Genomic DNA, 12,261 nt, shown 5'->3' with positions numbered 1-12,261 from the left:
TGACCTAACAAGTTCTAGGCTTCTGTAGTACGAACAAGTTCTAGGGTTCTGTAGTATGAACGTGTAGCCAAAAGCTGTAACTATACGCTGCTAGAATAAGAGAACATGAGAAATCAAGAGAATCAATGTTTTCCTTACTGCGCTGAGCAATGAAATGCAAAGGCCTCTCTTATCTTTTTACTTTTCCCTCCCATGAACCATTTCAAGTAGAAATATACGTATGCAGAAATGGAGAAAACCTATCCTGCAGCCCAGATCTGAATCAAACCTTTTGGTCTCAAATATTCTAGGATTCTAAACTATGTCACTAGAATGGATCCATCCCTTTAGATATTCATTTTAGCTCATCTATGTACTTCCTAACTCCAGCTGTAGTGGAATTAAAGCAAGAATATAGTACAGGACATTTCAAGAAAAAAATCCTATTTTCATATGATTTGCAGTATGTACAGTCACTTGCAGAGTTAAAGTTGTATAAAAGGTATCTGAAGGTTCATACAAAGCATGTCAGACTTTTGGGGGGAACAGGGATTATTAATCCCTGATCAGGCATTAATAAAACAGTTGTTAATAATCAAGATTTTCTGAAACTCACTCACTACAAATTACTACTAAGTAATTTGAGTCAAAGTATCTTAAGACAGCTATTTTTAAGACTAAGTCCTATTTATTTCACCTATTTTTAAACTTGTTGACCTTTAATTAAAACTTGATAAATTAGTGCTTATTTGTTTTGTTTGCAGCTATTTACTAAAATTAAACTTTATGCATTTCTTTGAAACAAAGCCCTTCACAACATCGGGTCTAAGCCAAACAGATAAACAAAAAAGTTCTCTGGTGTAGGTTTTTTGAAAAAAATATTAAGTATTAAACTTTTAAATCCACATTTAGGCATAGAGCTATCTGCAGTGGGAATTACTACCTACTCAGTGCTATCTAGAAGATGTCTACAAAAGTTATTCCGTCTGTCTGCAGGATATTAAGTATAATTTTAATGCACAAATTATTCATACAGTACATTGAAATCTTCATGGATTATACTATCAAAAAGAAGTCATGATGCCAGTTAATCAGAGTTCATGTCCAAAGCAGAAAAGTAATATTCTAGTGTCTTGTATAAATGAAAGATACTTTTCACATAACTTGAAATAGACACCTCTCTTGTCCCTAAAAGGGTACAGTACAGCTAGAAGGGTGACCAAAAGCTTCCACATTAGAGATTAAACTCTGACTTTAGAAAAGGTGACAGAAGGAGTAAAAGAAATCCATCAAAGTATGGACAATAGAGAAATTTACACAGTTGTTTGCTCCTTCCTTTGCATCTAAGGGTTATTGAGTAAAAATATCAGATACTGTTTACACAGAACCAAAAGCCCATTTTGCATTTTTTAAATGAGTAACTAAACTGCTGAATGAAGTCACAGGCATTTAGAGATGGTTAAAATAAAAAAGATTAAAAACAAATTTGCCATTAAACCCATCAAAAAACATTGAGCACAAAGGTATAGATGGAACCTCTGGCATTGGGGTGTCTTCAACCACAGTGTGAAGAGCTGACAGGACATACTAGGGAGTATTATTCTACTTGCCTTGAATGTTATGCTTTCCCTAAGCACCTACTAGTAGTAACAATCAGAGGCAGAATCCTGGGCTATACAGACATTCTTGAGCCCGCGGGATTTTTTGGGGTAGTTTTCCTCCAGAGCAGATATTTTAGAAAAGCTGAAATAACTGGTTACCCTTTTTTTTTTTTTAATTCCTTTCCTACTTTCAGAATAGTTCAATTTAAGTAATTTCATTGCAACAGAACTTTGTTTTCAGGACAGATGGGTAATTCCTAATACATTTATGGTGATCTTAGAGTCAAACAAGGAGTTCTGTCTGCTTGGCAAATAATTCCAAGACTTCTTAGGAACAATCCCACCCTACTCATTGTGAATATCAAAGCTGATACAGTAACACAGCTTTCACACAGCACAGTCGAAGATCCTGGCTTTAGAGATGCCTCAGATTTCAACAGCTTCCATGATATTTCTGATAACAAACTTCAAAGACTCAGTGATGCATCAAGCACAGTAAATATATCAGTGGGCTGTACTCTTCTTGTCCTGTCTGCTGTTATTTCTCTTTTTGTTCAACTCAGAGCTTAGAAGGCAGAAAAGGTGGTCAAATCTAGGGGGTTTGGGGGGGAAATTACCTAAAAGAAAGCATGAACTCCTTGTTCTCCAAATATAATGGAGATCAGCTCCCAGATCTCTGTATTGCACTTTCTTCAAGAGCAGGAGCCATTATTAAACCACATACCACTAAGTTTTCCAAAGACAAAAGCTAACCCCAGCTGGCTTCAAGGAGTTTCAGAATTAAAGTAACTTCAGCTTTTGGAAATTGATTGAGATGATGCTGATGGCACACAACAAGCATACCAAATCATACCTAAAATACAGGTGTCTCGTAAAAGGAAATTACATCATATTTTGTATCCATTTTTCAGTTGAATTAATTCATCACAAGAAGCCCAGTGGTAAAGATTCTACTGCAATAGTATGACCTATATAAGAAAATCTTGTCATTTTAAAAAAATCACTCTGAGACAATAAATTTTATTCCTGGCCTATCTTTAATAATAAACAATAATAAGAATTAGCTGTAACTAAAGATTAGCAAAAGACAGCACAAGGCTACCAATTCTGTTAGCTGCTAAGACACAATGCACGCTTTTCAGAATCTACAAAATACTAAAAAGGCAATAGGGCTGTTTGTTCTACTCACTGGCTAGAAGGGATAAGCTAGCAGCTAAGCAGCAAAAATATAGTTCCTGTGCAGCTGACTGGCCACCAGTCAGACAACTGTCCAGACCAAAACCCATGTACCACTTTCCCTGTCAACTGGACAGAATTAAAATAAGTTATTTCAGAAAATACAGAGAATTTTTTGGAGTGAGATGTAGCAGAATTAAAATAAGTTATTTCAGAAAATACAGAGAATTTTTTGGAGTGAGATGTAGAAGAGAGATGTCAGAGGGTTGGGAGGATGAAGAGAGGAGTGGTCTGATATCAGTACATTGAAATCTTTACAAGCACAGGCCTCTGCTTCAGTAGTAGGCTCTAGCTCCCTGCCACCAGCAATAAAATGGAAATTGAAGAAGGCCATGACATTTGTGAGCAGACAAAATCAGACATCTTTGTGACCAAAACTGTCAATAAATGACCAAAATTAACCACTGAAGTGATTATCACAAATGTGTTAACTTTACAATGGGATCTTCATTGCTACATTCTGATCACGTCTACATCTCCAACATTAAAATAATTGATTATTTCTATTTCAAACATTTCATGTCAGAGAAGAAACTAAAATATTACTCATTTTATGTAAAAAAAACCCTAAAGAATGTGAAATGACAGTTTCTATGATTTTAAGAAAACAGCATTGAATACAGAGATAAATTTTACTGCTGCAGGTTTCTTCAAGTATTTTTACTAAAGCCAGGCCCTCAAAAATCTGCTGGATATCTGCTGTAGAACTACACTTTATGGTCAAATCATCTAAGGACAATGAGTGGGACAGGCAATTATACCCATGTAAATTGTGCTGTATGCATACAATCCTTTAAATTTAGTAGAGGTTTAGAAAAGCTGCCTTGAAATTTAAGCTTTTCAATTAAGTATGTCTTCAATTTATAGACATTCTTTGTGCACATTTATGCAACAGGTTTTGACAGTCTATTTCACCAAACAGACATCATATGAATATTCATTGCTGCTGCAATGATAGCCAGACACTGAAAGAAACAACAGGAGCAACACAGAGATTATAATCTCTGTGCTAATTTGTGTATCTTCCAGAGTCACGCCAGTTCTATCCTTGAGCTTTTCTTATTTCTCTTCTTTGATGAAAGTAAAACACAATCTTACTTTTGCATAAGATTTGAGAACTCTGCCTAGATTGCCCATCATCATCTACTTCAAATAACTTAGTTGGACTCACTTAGCTGTGTGCTACATCTGATAGAAAAGATCCTCTATAATATTTGTCTGAAAAACTCTAGTTCATCTTCTGAGTTTGTTTAAAAGAATCGTCATAAAAATGTGTGGTTTAGAAACAATGGAACGTTTCAGTAGTGTCAATTGGACAATGGGGAATGGAAGAAGTTGATTTATTACAACTTTCACCTTTTAGCAAGTTGATACCGAATGATTGATATGACAATGAGTCATCTATTGGCAGTGCAGCATCTATGTACAAAAATTTAAGCAGAAATAAAAGTATCTCAACCAGCTATAAGCACTCATTCTTAAACTCTTTATCATTTACATTTGGATTGCTTAACCAATTTCTTCAAGGAAGAGAAATGGCATCTCGGTTGCTCATTTTTCAGCTGTCTGGCCTGAACAGATGTGGAATGGGTTTCTTAAGCTATGTTTTGACCATTACTAATGGTCTTTGAGCCTTCTGAAAAAACAGGCAAGACTGTTATTAAAATGAGCAGATGTATAAGTATGTCTAATGGATTTAAGCCACCAAGCTGACAGACGCTGTAGCTGCATCCCTGAGACTACTAATGTCTTGTATTCAGTTTGAAGTTTGGACATTTTCCAAAGCTTCCTACTTTGACTAAGGAACTACATTCTCAATAGTTCAAAGCAAAGTGATTACCAGCCAGTTAATTTTAGAATAACTATACCCAGAAAAGTCTCTTTCACAGAGTAGTTTACAGCAATCCAAGACTAAAACTGGAGGGAAGCTGGAGAGGGCAGGAGAACTGAGAAAAAAAGTCTGCTGTAATACTGAAGCAGAGTTCATCTTATATGAAAACCATCCTCCTGCTGCAGTTTGCTTCTGCTTACATTTCCCTCCTGTTTTGCACATACACCAATCATGTGGCAGTAAGCAGAGATGTGTGAAACCTAAAACTTACTCCTTTCCTAATTCTTACCAAAGCACTCCATGTTCTTACTTAACACGGTCAAATTACATTTGCCGGTGTCTTCCCATCACAGAAATGGTATGTAGAAGGGATTTGGAGCTAAATTTTTCAGCCCCAGCAAGAGAAATCAAGTCCTCGAGAAAGTGAGTTTGAGCCAAAAGGATATACCCAAGAGAAGAGGGCTTTGAAAACTGTTCTTTGATAGTGAGTATGAAGCTGGCATGGCCCAGAAGGAATCAAATAGATTATAGACAAACATGATTTTTTTTTAATTGTAGAAATGTAGAAAGAGGAAAAAAAATACAATCCAAACTCATTAAAGCCTCCAGAGTATAAAAAGACCCAGACTAAGAAAAGGAGATGGGAAAGGGGGTGGGGGAGAAGGATTTTGCCCCACCATCATTGTGCTTCTCTTCTCCCCACTACTGATGGAAGGGGAACTGAATGTAATGGTCAGAGAAATGAATGATAGAAGTTTTATACAATTTTTCAAGTAAGTAAGACTTATGGACAAAAGTATAAGACATTGTCCATTTCAGCTTTTAGGGACAATCGTGAAGTTTCCGTCTATATGTTAAGTATCTTTGTAAAGCTCTGACTAAAAAAGGATACAGGGACCACAAGAATCAGAAAGGTTTGCTATCTCCTAGGCTTACCTCTCAAAGGAGAGCACATTTGGTCCAAGCCAGGAGAGAAATAAAAAGCAGTCATAAATAGATCTCACACAGACCACTGCCTCTTCGCAGAACAAAGACCTTCCAGATACACTCAGCAACTTTTGGAATCCCAGCAAGCCCTGTGCTGCCTTCCCTTGGTCTCTAGAATGAAGGTCTTCCCTTCCAGCAATGCCTGGTTGCTTTGACGTTCCCAGTTCACCACACCCTCCCAAGGCCCTGGCTCCCTGACCACTATGGTCACCCTTGCTGGCAAGAACTCAAACTCATGAAGGGACTCAGTTCCCACTTACTCAAACTGCTCTCAGGCAGAGCCTTCCCAGGCCCTCCAGACAGCAACCAGAGCATGGTAAAGAGGCAGCTCTCCTCCTGCCTGCCCACCCCACCTCCCAGAGAGATATCACAAAACAGACCCATGAACAGAACAAACCCCTATCTGTCCCATCCACATGTACAGCATTAATATCCAGTTAACCTTTGTGGATTAAAGGTATCAGTGGAACATAGTGGCTCATTAACTCTAAGCTGCCAATGAACATGCTTATGCATAACCCAATACCTTCAGTCAGACTCTAAGTCTCTAGACTAGAGTCACCTGTCATTGAGCCTCAGTGTGAAATTTAAATTCTCATTTAAACCTTAATTTTCTTATTTTAGTTTTTCCTTCACAATTTTTACCCATGTAACTATAGACTTCCTATTGTTGCCATTCTATCTGTGCTGTGTAATAAATGAACACGAAACAATACTCAGAAGTTACTTAAATAAATACTCACAAGAGCCTTGTTTCTCTAGGGCTAGTTCCTTGAATTCTTCTTTCTCACCTCATGCCCAAGGAGTCAATGTACAATAAAAACAGATTTATGTCTTTTTTACCTTTTCTTCCAGGCTAATATATACATCAGTTTACCCCCACAAAATATACTGGAATTTAGCCAACAAGTGGATTTATAATTCCTTTAAAGTTCCTTTAACTACCACTTGTTACTTATGCCACAAGAAAGTCACAGAGGAAGTTTCTCTTAGATCAGTCATTAAATGCTTGAATGACAGGAGAACAATGTGCCAGTTGTAGGGTAACCAAATCAAGATTTGCATTTGCTTGTTTTAAGTCTTTTAAACACTTTCACTAAAAACTTATTTTGACTAAGCATTAAAGTTTGATATAGCTACCACATTAGGTTTCTTCACACATGTTTTAAACAGCATTAATGTGAATTATAGTTACATAATTGCTGCAGCTGGCTCAAAATTAGTTTGAATTTCAGTTTCAGAACTCCAAATGAAGCTTGGGCTCCACAAAACTCTTATCAATCTTGACATTCATATAGCACTTTATATCCCAATATTTACTGTATTTATGCTTACAATGTCCCTGTGAGACTCCCCATAGTGGTACTCCTTTCCCATTATATGGGGGATGGAGGCTAACAGATACACTATAAGAAGAGGCACCAGGCTAACATGCAATATAAAATCTTAGACAGCAGAAACACCAGAGACAGGGTTCCTCTATGCAATGGCCAGCTCATTAACTACATTGACAACATGTGACGGAGCCCCAAATCAGCTAGAGTTTCAAGGCAGATTTGCCTAGGCCTCTCTCCTACAGCAAGCTGCTGAAAAAAGACCAGACAGTTTATAATCTCAAAAAATCCATGTTTCATTAGAATATCAAATAGATTGTTTTGGTTTAAATGAGGAAGAAGAAAAACTTAGTGGTTAAGATAATAAGATATATGAAAGGCTTAAACATAACTCGTAATTTTCTTTCTATAGTTGCAGCCAACAATGTATAGTACTATCTAACCCCTAGAAGGGTATTTCTAGGTATAAGTCCTGACTGTTCACTCTCTTCTTTTCACAGCAGACTACCAGTTTTTCCACATAAGTAGGGGGCTGGATGTCCCTCCTGTAAATCTTGAGCACTCTGTATTGTGCAGGCTTGTGAACCTCCTCTCCCACAGCATAGCCTCCCAAGAGAGAGTAGTGAGCTCCCTTTTCCTCCAGAAAGGTCTGCCTAACCTCCTTCTTTGACAGAATCAGAGCCTAAATGGAGAACCAAGCAAAGCAAATGTACAGCTCATTGAACTAAAGTTTACCACCCTTGGTGGTCCAAGTGGCTACATAACTTGAAGCGTCAGAATGTCATTGAAGGCCTTCTGGTCCTTATTGTCTATGAAACAACATTTTATAGTCATTGTAATGTAGTAAACACAGGTTTTCAGACTCCATTTAGGATCCAGGTAAAATCAGTATCAGAGATTCCTGATGTTTGTTTCACAGTAAAATGATCAAGAAAGTAATTGTGGTTCCCAACTTTCTCTCAGATTACCTGTGATGCAACAAATTGTATACAATAATATTCCTATACTTAACATAACCACACTAAGGAAATCCTACTCTTCACACCCGTGAACCCTTTCTGTTCTTAAAGAAAAAAAAAAAAAAAGCAGTCATGTTTCCTCAGATCCGCAGCCAACTTGAATTTTGCTGTATTTGTCAAATGATAACAAATATATTTGGACTGAAGAGAAATAGATTCATTTGTGAAGTGCAAATATTCATACAAAAAGTATTTTAAGTAAAACAGTAACCATTTAGAAACTAGGCAAACAAAAAAGGTCTTTCATCTGTCTTAACTCTTTTTGGGATTTGTGGGCAGTCATAGTCAATTAAAAAAGTAGAAAAATATGGACATATCCTACCTGTACTGAGGAAAATTAAAAGAAGTCAAAAAAAGTTTATATCAACAAAATAAAAGATAGAGAAAAAAACCTGTAGTTCTATACACAGCATACATGAGAAAACAACTTGATGCTGCTCTATGTGGAGGGACTTTTCAACTAGATAAAGACTTTCAACAAAGTCAGTCAGCTGATGGCAACTGAAATGTTAAGAGGCATCTTGAATGCTATTTACAAAAGAAAAATGTTTACTTCAAAAGTCAGTAGATATTATTTGATGTTGGGATAAAAGAAGTGGCCAGAGTTCTAGATGTGGTAATGGCTTAGTTCTAGCTCCAGCACTGGTTGTGACCAAATCACTTAACAAATCTCCCTAGAAGTGAAAAATAAACTACTAAGATTCACACTGTAAGAATTCAGGGCCTGACCCTCAAAGATGGAAACTCACCTGAATTGTTTCTTTTATTACCATCAAGGTTCTTCAGGACGTTTGCAGACATTATTTACAAGAATTTATGTAAGTTGTGCTATTGTTGTAAAAGCATAAAAGAGCAAAAATTTAGCAAAGACAAAAAGACAATGCTTCCATAAGACCTGTAGCTCAGAATCAAAGTTTTTGTTTGTAACCAGGATCACTATTGCAATAAACAGATTTATGGTTACTTAGTTCTAGGCTAGAACTATTGCGTTGTTAAGATTTATGAATGGTGATCTGAAACCATGCTGTAGAAAGTACCTATTTGTGTCTCTTTTAGGTGAACTTAACTCATTATAATATGAAAACCACACCTCTATAGCTTGTTACCCACCTCTTCATGAAGCCACTCACCCTTTGAGCATGTGTACATTAAGAGGTAGATACTGCGACGTTAAATGAAAGCAAGGAATAAAACTAGCCAATAGATGATATTGTGATAAAATACTAACCAATAGTTATGTATAGAGGTGTGTGTTTGTTCAGAATCAAGTAAATATGGTGTGTGTTTGTAACTTGGTGTGCTGGCCACTTTGGATGCCTAGCATACTTTTCTGCTCAGAACTGTAATAAATACAAACATCTCAACTCCATGTGTTAATTGGCTCTTCACACATGTCCTGGTTTAGCCAGGATAGGGTTAAGTTTCCCCAGCAGTAGGGGGGGAGCTCTAGCCGGGTTATTCAGCTACCATGCGGACGTCACATCCTGACGCCAAAGCGGGACAAGGGGTTACCGCGTGTACTGTGGGATTTGCTCTATTCTCACTGCTGTATTGGTAGCTATTTTGCTCTGTTCATTGTTATTACTGTTATTGTTATTGTTGCTGTTTGTTGTGTTGCTGTTGCACTGTTGTATTAAACCTTTCCTTATCTCAGCCTCGGGGCTTTGTGTTTCACTCCCTTTGTGGGGGAGAGGCAGCGGCCGCGTGGTCTCAGACCCTGGCAGGGGCTAAACCACCACAAATTTGGCGCCCAACATAGGGCTGGAGAGGGCTGAGATAAGGACAAAAGGAGAAGGTGTGTTAAAGCAATCTGTTAGGTGTAATTTTTTCTGTTTTTATTTGCATTTGTTTGATAAGAAACGTTTGCAATGCTGACCAATTTGCTTGCGTGGTGGGGATGGATTAATCCTTATATCCCCTGTGTGTTCCCAGTGCTGGTGTTTGTTCTCGGTGGAAAATGTATCAAGGGTCTTTTTCTGCTCTACTGGTTACTGTCTGCTTATATAATGGGCTCATATCGCTGCTTGTGGGGGTGAACCAGTACTTGTTTGCTGCCTGGGCTTTTGTTTGGGGTCTCACCCCCTCTATGGGTGAGCCAGGGGAAGAGATTCTCTCGGTTTTTGAGAGTTTCAGCTATCCCTGGAGCATCCAGGCCACTGTGTTCGCGGCACAATGCTTTCTAAATGTCTGCCAGATCTTGTTTTGGGCCATGCGGTACTTCTCCAACAATAGCACCACCCGGAAACCTGCCCTGAGGGCAGATAGTTATAAATGGCTAGGTATGTGGGAGAAGACGGGCAAGTACCTGAGTCAGTGGTGACCCCCAACATTCTGGGATTTCACCCCCAAACAAGTGCAGAGTCCTGATAAACTGGTGGAGTGTTTGGAAAAGGTGTGCTGCCAGTCTGACAAACCCCAGGAGATGCAACATACAGGTGGGCTCAAGATCGAGGGGTGGACCTCACCATTGACACCATCGCAGAGATGATCCATGGATGTGAGACATGTGCTGCGATCAAACAAGCCAAACGGGTGAAGCCCCAGCGGAATGAAGATCAATGGATGAAATATAAGTATGGAGAGGCCTGGCAGATCGACTACATCACACTGCTACAGACCTGCCAAGGCAAGCGCCACGTGCTCACAATGGTGGAAGCAACGACTGGATGGCTCGAAACTTATCCAGTGTCCCACACCACCGCCCGGAACACCATCCTGGGCCTTGAAGACTGAGTCCTGTGGCGACACGGCACCCCAGAGAGGATTGAGTCGGACAATGGGACTCACTTCCGAAATAACCTCATAAATGCCTGGGCAGAAGAACACGGCATCGAGTGGGTCTACCACATCCCCTACCATGAACCAGCCTCTGGGAAGATCGAGTGCTACAATGGACTGTTAAAAACTACACTGAGAGCAATGGGGGGTGGAACCTTCAAACATTGGGACACACATCTGACAAAGGCCACTTGGTTAGTCAACACAGGAGGATCTGCCAATCGATCTGGCCCGGCTCAGTCAAAACTTCCACGTGTTGTAGACAGGGATAAAGTCCCTGTGGTGCGCATGAGGGATCTGCTGGGAAAAATGGTCTGGGTTAGTCCTGCGCCGGGCAAAGGCAAACCCATCCACGGGATTGTTTTTGCTCAAGGACCTGGGTGCACCTGGTGGGTGATGCAGAAGGATGGAGAGGTCCGATGCGTGCCACAAGGGGACTTGATTGTGGGTGAAAACACACCGTGAATTATACTGTGCTTTTGTCAATTTTTCTTTGTTAATGCTAATTGCTAAATGGCAGCTGGATGTGACGCACATGGTATTGAATAAAGGGGTGGACTATGTCCTGGTTTAGCCAGGATAGGGTTAAGTTTCCCCAGCAGTGAGGGGGGAGCTCTAGCTGGGTTATTCAGATACCATGGGGACGTCACATCCTGGCGCCGAAGCGGGACAAGGGGTTATTGCGTGTACTGTGGGATTTGCTCTATTCTCACTGCTGTATTGGTAGATATTTTGCTCTGTTCATTGTTATTACTGTTATTCTTATTGTTATTGTTGCTGTTTGTCATGTTGCTGTTGCACTGTTGTATTAAACCTTTCCTTATCTCAGCCTCGGGGCTTTGTATTTCACTCCCTTTGTGGGGGAGGGGCAGCGGCCACGTGGTCTCAGACCCCAGCAGGGGTTAAACCACCACAACACACCAGGTGAAGAATCCTGGTTTTGGGACAACATTATGGTATTAATTGCACAGATAATTCATGTGAGGCAACTATCGAATATATTTATGTATTTAGTTAAGCTTTGTTCCTGTGAAGTCAATAAGCCAGAGACTTCAGCAGGAACAGTTATGTCATCAAATATTTTTTTAAAAGTATTTAAGAGATATATTTAAAATGGAACATTATGACTTGTTATTAACAAAGTAAAAGCAATCATTGTTTTCATCCCCCTCTTATATCCAAACAACCTGAAAATAGGTATATGGTGGTTTAGTCCCTGCCGGGGTCTGAGACCACGCAGCCGCTGCCCCTCCTCCACAAAGGGAGCGAAATACAAAGCCCTGGGGCTGAGATAAGGAAAGGTTTAATACAACAGAGCAACAGCAACACAACAAACAACAACAATAACAATAACAGTGATAACAATGAACAGAGCAAGATATCTACCAATACAGCAGTGAGAGCAGAGAGATGGCATAACACACGTGTTTACTGACTCTCTCGTGCTGCTGCGCTTTGGCGTCAGGATGTGACATCAGCATGATATATGAATAACC

This window comes from Strix uralensis, chromosome 1 (assembly GCF_047716275.1).
Source record: "Strix uralensis isolate ZFMK-TIS-50842 chromosome 1, bStrUra1, whole genome shotgun sequence".
NCBI classification, from domain to species: Eukaryota; Metazoa; Chordata; class Aves; order Strigiformes; family Strigidae; genus Strix; species Strix uralensis.
Note: the sequence above shows the minus strand (reverse complement) of the source record.